The 12,638-nt window shown below is 34.6% G+C and overlaps 1 pseudogene; it reads right to left on the bottom strand.

The window, feature by feature from the left end:
• Window positions 1–7,672: 7,672 nt before the first annotated feature.
• Window positions 7,673–11,345, bottom strand: LOC133300378 (receptor-like protein EIX2; annotated as a pseudogene).
• Window positions 11,346–12,638: the final 1,293 nt, after the last annotated feature.

The following is a 12,638-nucleotide window of genomic DNA, read 5'->3' as shown; positions in this document are numbered from 1 at the left end:
TTTGTAACGGTAGTAATTTGCTTAATTAGTTTTGTGGTTTAGTTTGTTTTCTAGTTTTTTGGTATCTTTGGGTTGTGGTTTATTTTTTGCTTCTTCCTTTGGTGGCTGACAAAGCATATTCTTCCCCCATTCGCTGCGCCTCCCCAAAAAACGTAACTTGATTTGATTTTCTTTATGCCTGTATGAACCGAAACAATAAGCTCCACCCAAGAAATCTTACTGCACCGTCTCTTTCTTTCTATGACATTTTGAGGAACAATTAACTCTTAGCTTTGTGTTTAGCTTTAAGAATAATTTATAAAATATTTTAAATAGGAATTAAGGATAGGAACAAATGACCCTTCTGTCTTATATGATTTGGAGAGGCCATAAGATTTTGGATTCTGTCTGCACAATTCTAAAATTAATAAGATTTTCACCATGTTATCAAATAAAATTTAAAGTTATGGAGGGAGATTAATGATACATCGTATGAAATTGCTTTTTAAAATCAATCATATCACAATTTCCAGTCAAGCAATTATCATCCTTAAAATATCTTGCATGATGAGATACGAAAATTGTCTCCATGGATGCCCAGAAAAAGCGTGAAACAAGATTAGTACATACTAACGACCAAGCAGTATGCAATATAAATTACAAATAAACACCGTCTGGATTACATTTGATAAAATTGGCTAGCATTTCCTCCTCAAAGAAATAATTTAAAATCCAAAAGAAGTCGCTAACATAAGGAGGCTAACAAAATTTAAGTGCACAAATATTACATAGCCACCTAGGGGTCATCATCATTAAGATCAACCTTATCCTCAAAATAAATGTTTGAAGTACTTTATGCAAACCATGTTTTTACAAGTCAGGTACACATGGTCAGTGCTGCCAAAGAGCAACCCAACTACTTTTCGAAATGAGCTTCATTCATGTTGCCAAGGCTTGGATGTTTTTATTACATTGCAACTGGTTAGTGTGGCTCTCTCATGTTCTCCAACTCTTGCTCCTTGATCTTCTTCTCTGACCTGATGCAAGATGCAAGAAATTAAATACCCATTACAAACTTTCTAATTTGACAGAAAGATGCAAGAAATATTTTTAACTTCAACTAAGAATTACCACTCTGTAAAAAAATATAGTTTCTATGAATCAAAATAAAAATTTAAATGTCAATGGGGAATTAAGGGACTTAACTTATATAATGTGGTTGCATCACTAAAAACTCACGAGCATTGTGTTTCCAACATAGGAAGATATAACATGGATAGTGAAAAAATGTCCATGCTTTCATTTTTTACCCCAGGAAATGCTAAACATAAATTTCATTAAGAAACCACATAGAAATATTAGGTTCTTATCTCCAAGAGACAAAAGGAGAGAAAAAGAGAGAGATATACTAATTCAAAAATCAAAATGATAGATGTTGGTATATCATTTGGAGAGGGGTGGGGTTATACATTTAAGAATCAAAAATTTATGAAATCACATCAAGTACTAGGAGGAAAAACAATGATTATCACAAAATCACCTGATTGAATGAAATCTTATCACATATTCATTCCAGTCTCGCCTTTAATATGTGGCACTGTGTCAATAGTGTCCAAGATTGTGAGACTATTTAATTCATATATATATGCTTTGTCTTGTAAAATGACAATGGGCCTGCATTAGAGAGAAACAGAGATAGATGGGATTATTCTTAATGGTCAAAGAATTATGCTAATTGAGTCATTGAACTAGATTCTAAACTGAGAAAAATTGTAAATAAGGAGACTACAAATTTATAGGAAACTTGGCTAAATCAAAAAGTTGTAGACTAACATGTATTTTACAAGTCCACTTGTCCAATATAATATGTAAAATAATCTGACCATATGAGTCTGCTACACTAAAAACACATACAAACACACGAGGGAAAATCAATTTAGTAAAACATTCTTGGGTCACCTGAATGATCTACAAATCTTTGAACTAGAAAAAACCCATTGACAAGTCTCAAATTTTCTCCTTAGTACTTCCTACTTCATATATTTTTTTCTAATAGAAGATATTCCAAAGCAAAGAGTAACCTCACAAAGTAGGCCCCTCAATTCATATTGAGGAAAAAAAACGTTAGTTTGTACACAGCTACTACGGTGAAATACATAATTACAAAAATACGCAAAAAGAAGCATTTGGCAATGTAATACTAAGTATACGAAAAACAACATGATGCCCTAATCATATATTCATAAATAAAGACTTGAGGTAAACAACAATAGGTATATGATTCCCATCCTCACCGCTACTTTGTTGTTTCTGATAAATAAAGAAGACAATACACTCCCTCCAAATCCAGACAATAGGTATATGATTCCCATCCTCACTGCCACAAGTTTGACAAACGAAAATGTTAGGTCATAACCATTTATTAAAGTAAAACTTTTAAAGGTGTCCTTAGATCAGATGTCTAATGTTCATCTTATGTTTTATTTTTCCTCACTTTGTACTAAAGATGTTAGTGTAATCATAAGAACATATATTAGTATGAAAAAGAAAATATATACCAAACCCAAATTACTGTTTAAGGTGAATGCCGATGAAGTCAGGCTTAACATGTTTGCTAGCAAATGAATGATTCCAGCATGTAACCAAATGCAAGTCACAAGTCTCCATTCTTGGTGTCCATGCACAATATCATCCCACCGAAGGGCTCCCATCTTGGTTAATCTTCAAACATCAACAAAACATTTTAAATCAATAAATTTCTTCAAGAACACAATGGGTTACCACTTAAACTATACACAGAACTGCAAGTTACAAACTAGGAGAACCCATACCCAACTTCAGAAGTTCATCTAAAAAAATGATAATAGTAATATTTTCTTAACCATCAAACATCCACTCCCCTAAACAATTTATCTAGAACCTCTCCCCACCCCATTAAAAAATATATATACATCTTAAAGTTACCGAAATCACCAATAAGATCAGAAAACTAGATATTCATCACAAAAATAAAAATCTGATGTCACCAATTAAGTTCACCCAATATCTACCAGCGCAGATAATTGAAACAACCAAATGATTAGATAAAGAAAGGGGTTGTACATCAAATACCTTTGGATTTCCTTTTTCTTCTTCAGCAGCAATGGAGTTGTCAGATGACTTAGATCTGCTCGTGGGATTCTTCTTTTCTTTTTCAGCAGCAACCCTCGAGCGTTTGAAGGCGACATTGCCCTAACCAAAAATACACCTTCTGAGACCCTCGAGCGTTGGACAGTAAGAACCAACCAACCCTCAAGTCACTTGCCTAAACCAACTAAATGATATTCGAGCTTCACCAAGATTTCCTATACAAGCATGAACGACAACAATGATGCAAGATCCTACTGCCGTGAAAGATCCTTAATTTTGCCCTTTCCTCCATCACTGCTCTGTTGTTGCTTCTACAAGGAAAAGAAACTCATAAAATCAGTCCTTCGTTGACATTTGAAGAACAATTAGATATTCACAAACAACCTCTAACAAAATGAAATAAAATTTAAAATGAAAAAAACATTTGTACCAAAAGTTCGTTCACTCTTCGTGACCTTGGCAAGTTCCTTCTTCTCTTTGAATTGTAAAACCAAAACTATTGACTTGTTTGGCCGGACAGAAGAAGAAGAAATTAATTGAAAAAACATAGACCCGTCTCTGTTTACCTAAATTGCCTCAGATTTTTGGGCGGTTCAAATCTAACCGCCTCTTTTTACACGAATTCAACGACGGCCTCCCATATCCGACGTCAGACCCGCCTGGTATTGCAAATGTTTGAAGGCGGTGAAGCTCAAACGCCAGAATTCCGCCTCAGAATTCTATTTAAACAAAGGCGGTCCTAATTAAACGCCACTGAATTAGACGGGTTATGTCCCCAAACATCGTCGGCCTTCTTATCCGCCCTTATATCCGCCTAAAATGCTTCTTCACAGGCGGTTTGATGGTAACCGCCTGTATACGACCGACGGGATTTGCCACTTTTCTTGTAGTGATAATAGTGATAACCTCGGCAAATGACTGGAGGAAACCCGTAGTGGCTTACCTGGAAAGAGGAATATTGCCGGAAGATCGTTTGGAATCCAGAAAGTTGGTCCGAGATGCGACACAATACACAATTGTGAACGACCAGCTGTTTAGAAAGGGGTTGCACATCCCCATGCTGAAATGCTTGAACTCGGAAGGAGCAGAATACGTCCTTGCCGAGATACATGAAGGAATCAACGACCATCACATGGGAGGCAAAACTCTGGTTAGAAAGGCCCTTAGAGCTGGTTATTACTGGCCGACGATGGAGGCAGACTCTAAAGAACACGTCAAGAGATGTGACAGCTGCCAGAAGCATGCCAAATTAATCCTTTCACCACCTGAAGAACTGAAATGCATCTCGGCTCCATGGCTCTTTTTCAAAGGGTGATATAAAATCTTTTTTTAGCCTAGGTTATCCAAACACCCTCCGGTCTTCATGTCTGCCTCTCCCTCACGGTAGTCTTCGTCTCTCTCTCGCCCACACATCACCTCTGCCTGCATCGCCGCACCGCCTCACGGTAGCCTTCTTTGTTCGTCTTTGTTCCTTGTCCCATGTTCGATTGTGCCATCTTAATCAGCCACCACCGTCTCATGTGCGCACCATCAGCTTGGGAGGTGTTAGATAAAATGCCACACTCCCACCAGCCCCTTCATTTTGCTTTCTTCCTTTTGTGTTTGGTGCATCAGAAAGTTTACAATTTGAATAAAAGTTTGTGTTTTGTTTTGAAATCCAGTTGGCTAAGTCATAAAGGTTTGATCTTTATGTTTTTTTTTTTTCATCAATTTGTTTTTGGGTTCTGGGTTTTGGGAAGCATGAAATTGCTTATTACTTCGAACAAAAATCAACTATATATATGACTAATTTTTCAGCGAAATGAAACTTATTATAAGGGCATCCTTGTTTGATTCATTGAGTTGTGGATAATTTTTGTACAAGGACTTGGTGTTTTAGAAGATCATGGAGTTTAAGCTTGGTTTGAATAATCAGATTCGCTTCGACCTTATTTCGCTTGATTTCTCTCATTGTCGATGAGAATATGTTCCGGATGACTAGTTTTTGGAATTGATTTGATTTTTTTCTTTGTTCTTGAAGTTTTAAAGTAAGGACTTATTTGATTTTGAAATCCATGAGTATTTTGATATCCACTCAAATTTGGCGGGATTTGATTGTAGTTTTAATTGTTTGAATTAACAACCTTATTTATTAATTTATTCATTCTACTAATTCTTATCAAGGATAAGAAAGTAAAAATTATTAAAACAAAATGAATTCCACTCGGAAGCTATTGCAAAACTAAAATTGGATCTCAATTACAGTCAAAGGCTATATTTTTTTTAAAACAAAAAAAAAATTACGGTAAATTTTTTTTAATTTTTTTTTCAAATCTTGTGTGTTGTGTCGTGTCGACTCGTGACACGTAGCGGGTCGTGTCCGGGTTCGTGTTTTTTGACCCGTCAATAAAACGTGTCGTGTACGGGTCAAGCGGTTTTGTGTTTGCGTGTCGTGTCGTGTCGGGTCGTGTTGACCCGTATTGCCACCCCTAATCGTGTGAAAAGAGGCTAGATGAGAGATATTACTTAACATGATTGTCAGGGTCTTGTGGATACTTAGATTTGTACCTGACATACTTTATTTTGAGTTATATATGCCATGTATTTTTTTGAGAGCATAGGAGATGTCTATGCCAGGTTGATAGTCTGTATATGCTGTTAGTGATGCATGCTCAGGTCTATGTTACTTATTTAATTGCATCTCTTTTGTTTATTTGATATAATTATATAAGTAACATCATGGGCGTTATTTTGAAACAGTATGATTATGTGATGGCCTAAGCATGGATGGCTGGGCAATTAATTTTATCTATGTTGTAATATGTCTGAATTATATTAAATCGTCAATCAGGTTAAAATTTTCATAGTAGAAATTATCCTCAGTAGTCCAAAATACAGAGAAAATGTTGTCCGTTTTATTTTGGCCATAGAAGTGTAAAGGTTTGAAAAAAAATTATGTAGTCAACTTCCGCATTAATTAAGTTTAGTATGTTGCGCTTATGAATGTTACAATTATGTGAGATAATTCTGCCATCGTCTTGTCATGTAATCAGTTTTATGTGAGATAATCCAATTTCTTCATAAAAAAAAGTGTAAATACTTGAAGAATAGTGCTTGTTTTTCAAATATCAATGCTATGCTTTGGGATTTTGGCGGAGCAGATGCTTATGAAGATAATTCTAAGTTGTAACTCAAGGGATGCTGGCATATTAGTAGGATCTACTCATATATTGTTTTTTTGCTTTCTTGTTGGTACGTGCAACTAATAAGAAGTGTTACTCAAGATATATAGAATGTAAAACCTTCATGTTTTACATGTAGTATGTTAGAATACTCTTCCACTAATATCCAAAAAAAAGAATACTCTTCCACTTAGAAGAATCTACCAGACTTAGAAAGTAAAATTGTGATGTGTAACCCATGCACAGAGCTATGTGGTTAGCTGTCCTTTTATTAAGTAGAAGGTGTCATGTTAGTAGAAGGTTAGTAAAACAGCTGTCCATTAAGTCGGTTAGTTAATAGAAGCGGTGTATGTAAAAGGTTTTCGGTGGCGGTAAGTAGAGCCGTAAATGGGTTAGGCCGACTTAGAGGAGTTTATGGCCTCGCCTATACTAGGTCAGACTTGATCTAATACAAATAATAAAGTGGAATAGACTTAAATTTTTTTAAAAATCTATTTAGAAAACAGACCATAAGCTTTCTTGTACATATCGAATTTATAAACCTACAGACCCGCTTATAGTTATTTTAAATAAAATAAAATAAATTATTATTTTAATAATTTTGAATAAAAAAGTAATATTATTTTAATTATTTTTTTAATTGTTGAATGTTTAATAGGCTTAGACGAAAATTTTTATTTTTTAAATATAGATTATGTCAGATTTGTAATTTGGGGTCTACACAGGCTAATAGGCAATGCAAGGCCAGACCCAATATTTTTCACACAGACCTGACCTATTTAAGCCAAAGGCTAGCCTAACCTAGTCTATTTATGCCCCGAGCTGTAAGTTATATAAATAGCTTATGTATTTGTAACAAATATAAATAAGAAAAGAAAGAAATAGAGTTTGTGTAAAAAAGAAAGGGTTATATTTAATTCATTTTATATGAGATAATTAAATTTTTTATACAAACAAAAGATGGATAGGTTTCACTTCTTCTTTTTTCTTCTCTCTCCTCTTACTTATGAGTTTCACTTGCAATCTTGTGTTTATACGACATAAGATAACTATTTTACTACAACATAAGAACATTATTTTCCACAAAAGAAAAGAAAAGTGCCGAATCACGGCATGTGATACGACGATGTATTTGTAACAAATATGAATAAGAAAAGAATAAATAGTAGCCATTGATGTAAGAATTCCTTCATTGAAGAAATAATACGAACACCTGAGTCATATTCGGTTACATGAGAAGTTTGTCATGTTTGATATAATACAAGAGTGTTTGATTCTATTATCTCTTGTTTTTATTCATTAAATTCCTACATAGTAATGGCTTAAAAAAGAAAAAATATAACATTACAAATATATTTTAAATTAAAATGCAATCACATCAAAAAGTTTATTGAAATTAACACAGATTTTGCAAGTCATTATTTCACACAAATGATCTGTCAGGACTTATTGTAATTTTCAATAATACATATCTTAAACTTCGAGCAACCCGTGATGCTTTCATCCTAGATCAGAATTGTGTAGCTGATCCGCAATAAACTGCAAATTTTATGGTACAATTCAAGCTACAGACATTAGTGGTGATGCAGAAAAAAAATTTGAAAACATAATTTTACTGATCAACTAAATCAAACAGAAAATGTAGCTACATGGTGTATGTATAAGCACATTTTAAGAGGTACTAGATATCTTCTCTAACTTACACACACTCTAATTTCTTTACAACCAGAAAATAATCATTTCGTGAAGAAGTAAGAGGCTTGAACAAAAGAACAAGGAGAATTATATATACTCAAATATCACTATTAAACTTAGCATAAGTGGCTCAATATGGTGGAGGAATTGGTGAAAGCGAATATACATGTATTAGAGAGAGAGAGAGAAAGAGAGATGTAAGTGAGAGATATACTCTAGTTAAAGCAATACTTGTAGAAGTTAGGATTAGTTATGATGGTGATTTAAATAAGTGAATTCTAACAATTAAATTCATGCATTATGAGCATTATTATTAAAAAAAAAAAAAAAAACATACTTCTCCTCGATGCAAATAAGAAGTAATTATTGATTTATGTAACTACAACAGAGAAAACAATACAAAGACCGTCATAGAAAGAAGTTTTTAAAATTAAGTACCTGCTAGCCTTTGAGAAACTGGCGACATCTTGCCATATTCACTGCTACCATTACATATGCAAAATCTGTCAATCTATTCAAGAACCTTATGTAAGCATTTCTCCAAGGTCGCCACAGTAGTATTGGCCCTAATAAGCCCCAAAAACCTGTGAAGAATCCTAACCCCATGCTCATGTATAATGCTTCATAGAAAGCTGAATTGTCATTTTCACCATGAACTGCAGATCCTTGAGGCTTTCCCTTTGTCTCATCTTCCGGACAGGTTTTGTTAAGTTGTTCACCACAAAGATTCAAATTTCCTTCAAAACTAGGGGCATCAAAAGTCTGCAATTGTCTTCCAAATGGAATTTTTCCAGAGAGAGAGTTGTTTGATAAATCTAACTTTGCAAGACGATCAATTTTGGAAAGAGTAGAAGGAATTTTTCCCCAGAAATGATTTCTTGACAAGTCTAGAAAATCTAGAAAAATTAAATTCCCAATCTCAGAAGGGATTTCTCCACTCAAATTGTTTCTTGATAAATTCAAAGAAACTAAGCCAAACAAATATCCAACCTCTTTTGGTATTTCACCTGTTAAATTGTTACTTGACAAATCAATGATTTTAAGAAGAAACTCTGGATTCTTGAACCCATATTCCTCACCTTTCCACATCAACGTTATGTTTAGGATATAATCATCACCGGAATACAATACACCATAAATTTCAGACGATGTATTGTTGTTCCAATATATATGACTTCGAGTTTCAGTTGAGTTGATGCTCTTTTCAGACATTGCAGTAAAATTGTTTATGCATGTTGGAATTCCTTCTGATAAGTTATTCCTTGAAAGATCCAACAGTTGAATACGCCTTAAATAACATAGATGAATAGGTAGATTTCCAGAGAAGCCATTACCTCGCATGCTCAAGATGATCAATTGCTGCATATTTTCTCCTATCCATGATGGTATTGGACCTGAGAACAAATTTTCACCCACATCCAACATAATTAAATTACTGCAATTCTTCAAAGTGAAAGGTAGTTCACCCATTAAACTGTTGTTTCGTAAAACCAAAGCTTCCAATTTAACAAGTGTGCCCATAGTTGGTGGAATCCTCCCTGACAACTTATTATTGCTTAAATCGAGAAACAATAATGAGTTTACAGATTTCCAACAATGTGGCAACTGTCCCTTTAGTTTATTGATTGATAAATCTAAAGTGGCCAAGTTTGCAGTTCCACTTTTGTCACACAAGAATGAAAATAAATCTGAAAACTTATTTTGGGAAAGCATAAGTTCTGAAGCTTGTAGCAGAAAAGACGGAACTGCACCCCCAAATTGGTTTGAATTCAAAAGTATAGACGGTTTGAGAGGAAGCTTGAATGGTAAATTGGGAATTGCACCCATGAGATTGTTATGAGACATATTCATCCATGCAATATATTGTGAATTGTTCCAAAACCATTCCGGTACAGAGTCATTAATCCCAGCATCAGAAATATCTAGATAGAATAAGGAACTCTGAATTTGGAACCAACTAGGACCCAACTTGCAAGATGCTATTCTCAACTCTATTAACTGGAAAGGAGGAACCCAGCTAGACGCAAATTTTAGAGACAGTGAGTTGTATGATAAGTGTAAGCTCGTCAACTTAGAAAAATTAGAGAGATGCGATTCAGTGACGTCACCCTCCAAAGAATTCCCCGCCAAGTACAGATCTTCCAACTCAGAAAGTAATCCGATGCTTTCAGGGATCATGCCAGCAATTCGGTTATAAGATAAATACAAGGTCTGCAATATGTGTCTATTGCACCATGAAGAATTCTGAATGAAGCTGGAAAGATCCCCACTCAAGTTGTTATATGAGAGGTATAATGTCTGTAAGGTGCACATATTTTCAAGAGATTTCATCACTTTCCCAAATCCATCTGGAATGGGACCTTCTAACAAGTTCCCTTGAAGGTAAAGTGTATGAAGATTGGTGGTGAAGTTAAAAAGCCAATGGAATACAGCCGATGATGTCAGCAAGTTCTGAGAAAGATCAAGGGAGACAAGAGAAGATGAAAAGTTCATATTAAAGGCAGGTGGTACAAGAGAGGTCAAGGATCACGAGAGAAGGGAAGTTTGGATAGAGAGGAGCTGATGAAACAAAATTATTATGAGAAAGATAAAGCTCCTTAAGATTAAGGCTAATGTTTGACAGCAATTGAAATGTTGATGATGTCAGCATATTGTAAGAGAGATCAAGGATGGTGAGAGAAGTGGAAAAGTTGGAATGAAAACGAAACAGATATGGAATATCATAATCTGAAAGACTACATTCAACTAACCTCAACTCTCTTAAGTTTGGAATAAGCTTACTGATGGTTTGAAGCAAGTGATGAGAAGAGCCAAGATTATGTAATGAACTGAACTGAAGAATTGTTAAGGAATGGAGATTAGACAACCACTCTGCATCCTTAGTTTTGACATCAAAATCTCCCTGGAGCCTAAGAGTATTCAACATAGGAAGATTCCCAATCTGAAAAGGGATTGCTCCAGAAAATGAATTTCCTCCAAGATCAAAATATTGAAGTTCTGAGAGATTCCCAATTTGACAAGGAATAGCTCCAGAAAGTGCATTTCCTCCAAGATCAAGATAACGTAGTTGTCTGAGATTCCCAATCTGCAGCAAAGGTATTACTCCAGAAAGATAATAATTTCGTCCAAGATCAAGATATTGAAGTTGTGAGAGATTTCCAAGCTGATAAGAAATCCTCCCACCAAACTCACTATAGGAGAGATTGAGATATCTTAACTTGGCGAAGGAGCCCATGAGTTCTGGGATGTGACTCTGAAAAAAATCACTATGGCTGAGGTCCAAATATTCCAAATAGTGCAAGTCAATCAATGGAGTGATATTGACTACACCTCTCAAATATTGTGTATCGTGACCACGAAGATCAAGCATAAGTACATGACCTGTTGTTGGGTAGTAATTTTTCGAAAGAAAAAGAGTTATCGTTCTCAGGGAACAGGTTGTTTAGTTTTCCTTTTTAATTCCAATTTCTAATTTCTTGAAATTAAGTAATCAATCTTTTAAAACTAAGAAAATTCTAAATGAAACGAGGTGTTTATCAAACTTGCATTAAACAAAATTTAACAGAGGAATATCTATTCACAAATGTATCAATTATAAGGTTCTGGAATTCTTTGAATCATGGATGAAGGAGAAATTTCGCATTCCTGCGTTTTATAACTGCTACGGCACTTTAGTATCAGAATTCGAATTACTATGGCTATTTTATCTAAAACTTCCCAGTTCCAGATTTTAATCTTTAGAAGGATCTTTTCCCAAAGTCTTCTAAATCTTCAAAAATTGTATCAAAGACCTCCTTGGGTTATCCCTAACCTCAAGGGTTCAATTAACAAGGGACATAACCTGATTTCCCAATCGTAGCTATGCTAAAATTATTCAAGACCCATTCCCATGGTGTTCTTGAACTTAAAATCAAAATCTTGCTAATCAAATGAAACTAAAGCAAATCATCACAGTATTCAGAAAATTAAAGATCACCCAATCATCGTGAATCCCAGAAAAAGAAACTTAAAATATCATATTCAGAAATATTGCAAATCTAAAAAGTAAAGAAACATGCATTACAAAATATTCAGTAAAGAAAACTCAAAGTAAAAGTTTACAAACCGGTTCTTCAAGAGTCAAAGTTCCTAAACTAGAGCTAGGAAGAAAACTTGCAGTAGTATGAAAACAATAGCTCGCATGCAGATCCGTGATTCCTTTCCTTGAAGGTGCGTTGTCAATGCACTTCGAGTACAAGAATTGAAGAACAAGCATTCAGCTTTCAAGGAATTTCTCAACACTCAGATTCAAAGAAAAAGATTACAAAAGATTCAAAACATAAAACTGAAAACTAAAAAAAAACGAAAGTTCTCTATATGTGGCCCTAATGACTCAGACTCCTATTTAGCTAGAAACTAAAGAGCTCCAAGAAATTGCATTGCTGTCCATCCATATTTTTGTCCATCCAATGGTTCAGATTTGATCTCACTTTCAAAGAGTTGATCATATGGCTCTCTAACTGCAGTAAAAATAGTAAAAGAGAATAGTAAATTATCAAATTATCTCTTTCTCTCTCTTTTACCTTATTGGGCTGATTGGTACTCATTTGGCCCATTACCATGCACTTATATCCAGCCTTCAACTCAAATATTGTAAAAATAAAGCCATTAAAATAATCATAATTTATAGCTAAC

The sequence above is a fragment of the Gastrolobium bilobum genome, unplaced genomic scaffold (genome assembly GCF_033153095.1).
Source record: "Gastrolobium bilobum isolate Gb01-03AN ecotype WA unplaced genomic scaffold, APGP_CSIRO_Gbil_v1 utg41768, whole genome shotgun sequence".
Lineage (NCBI taxonomy): Eukaryota > Viridiplantae > Streptophyta > Magnoliopsida > Fabales > Fabaceae > Gastrolobium > Gastrolobium bilobum.
The sequence above is the reverse complement of the archived record's forward strand: the minus strand, read 5'-3'. Positions and strand labels throughout refer to the sequence as shown.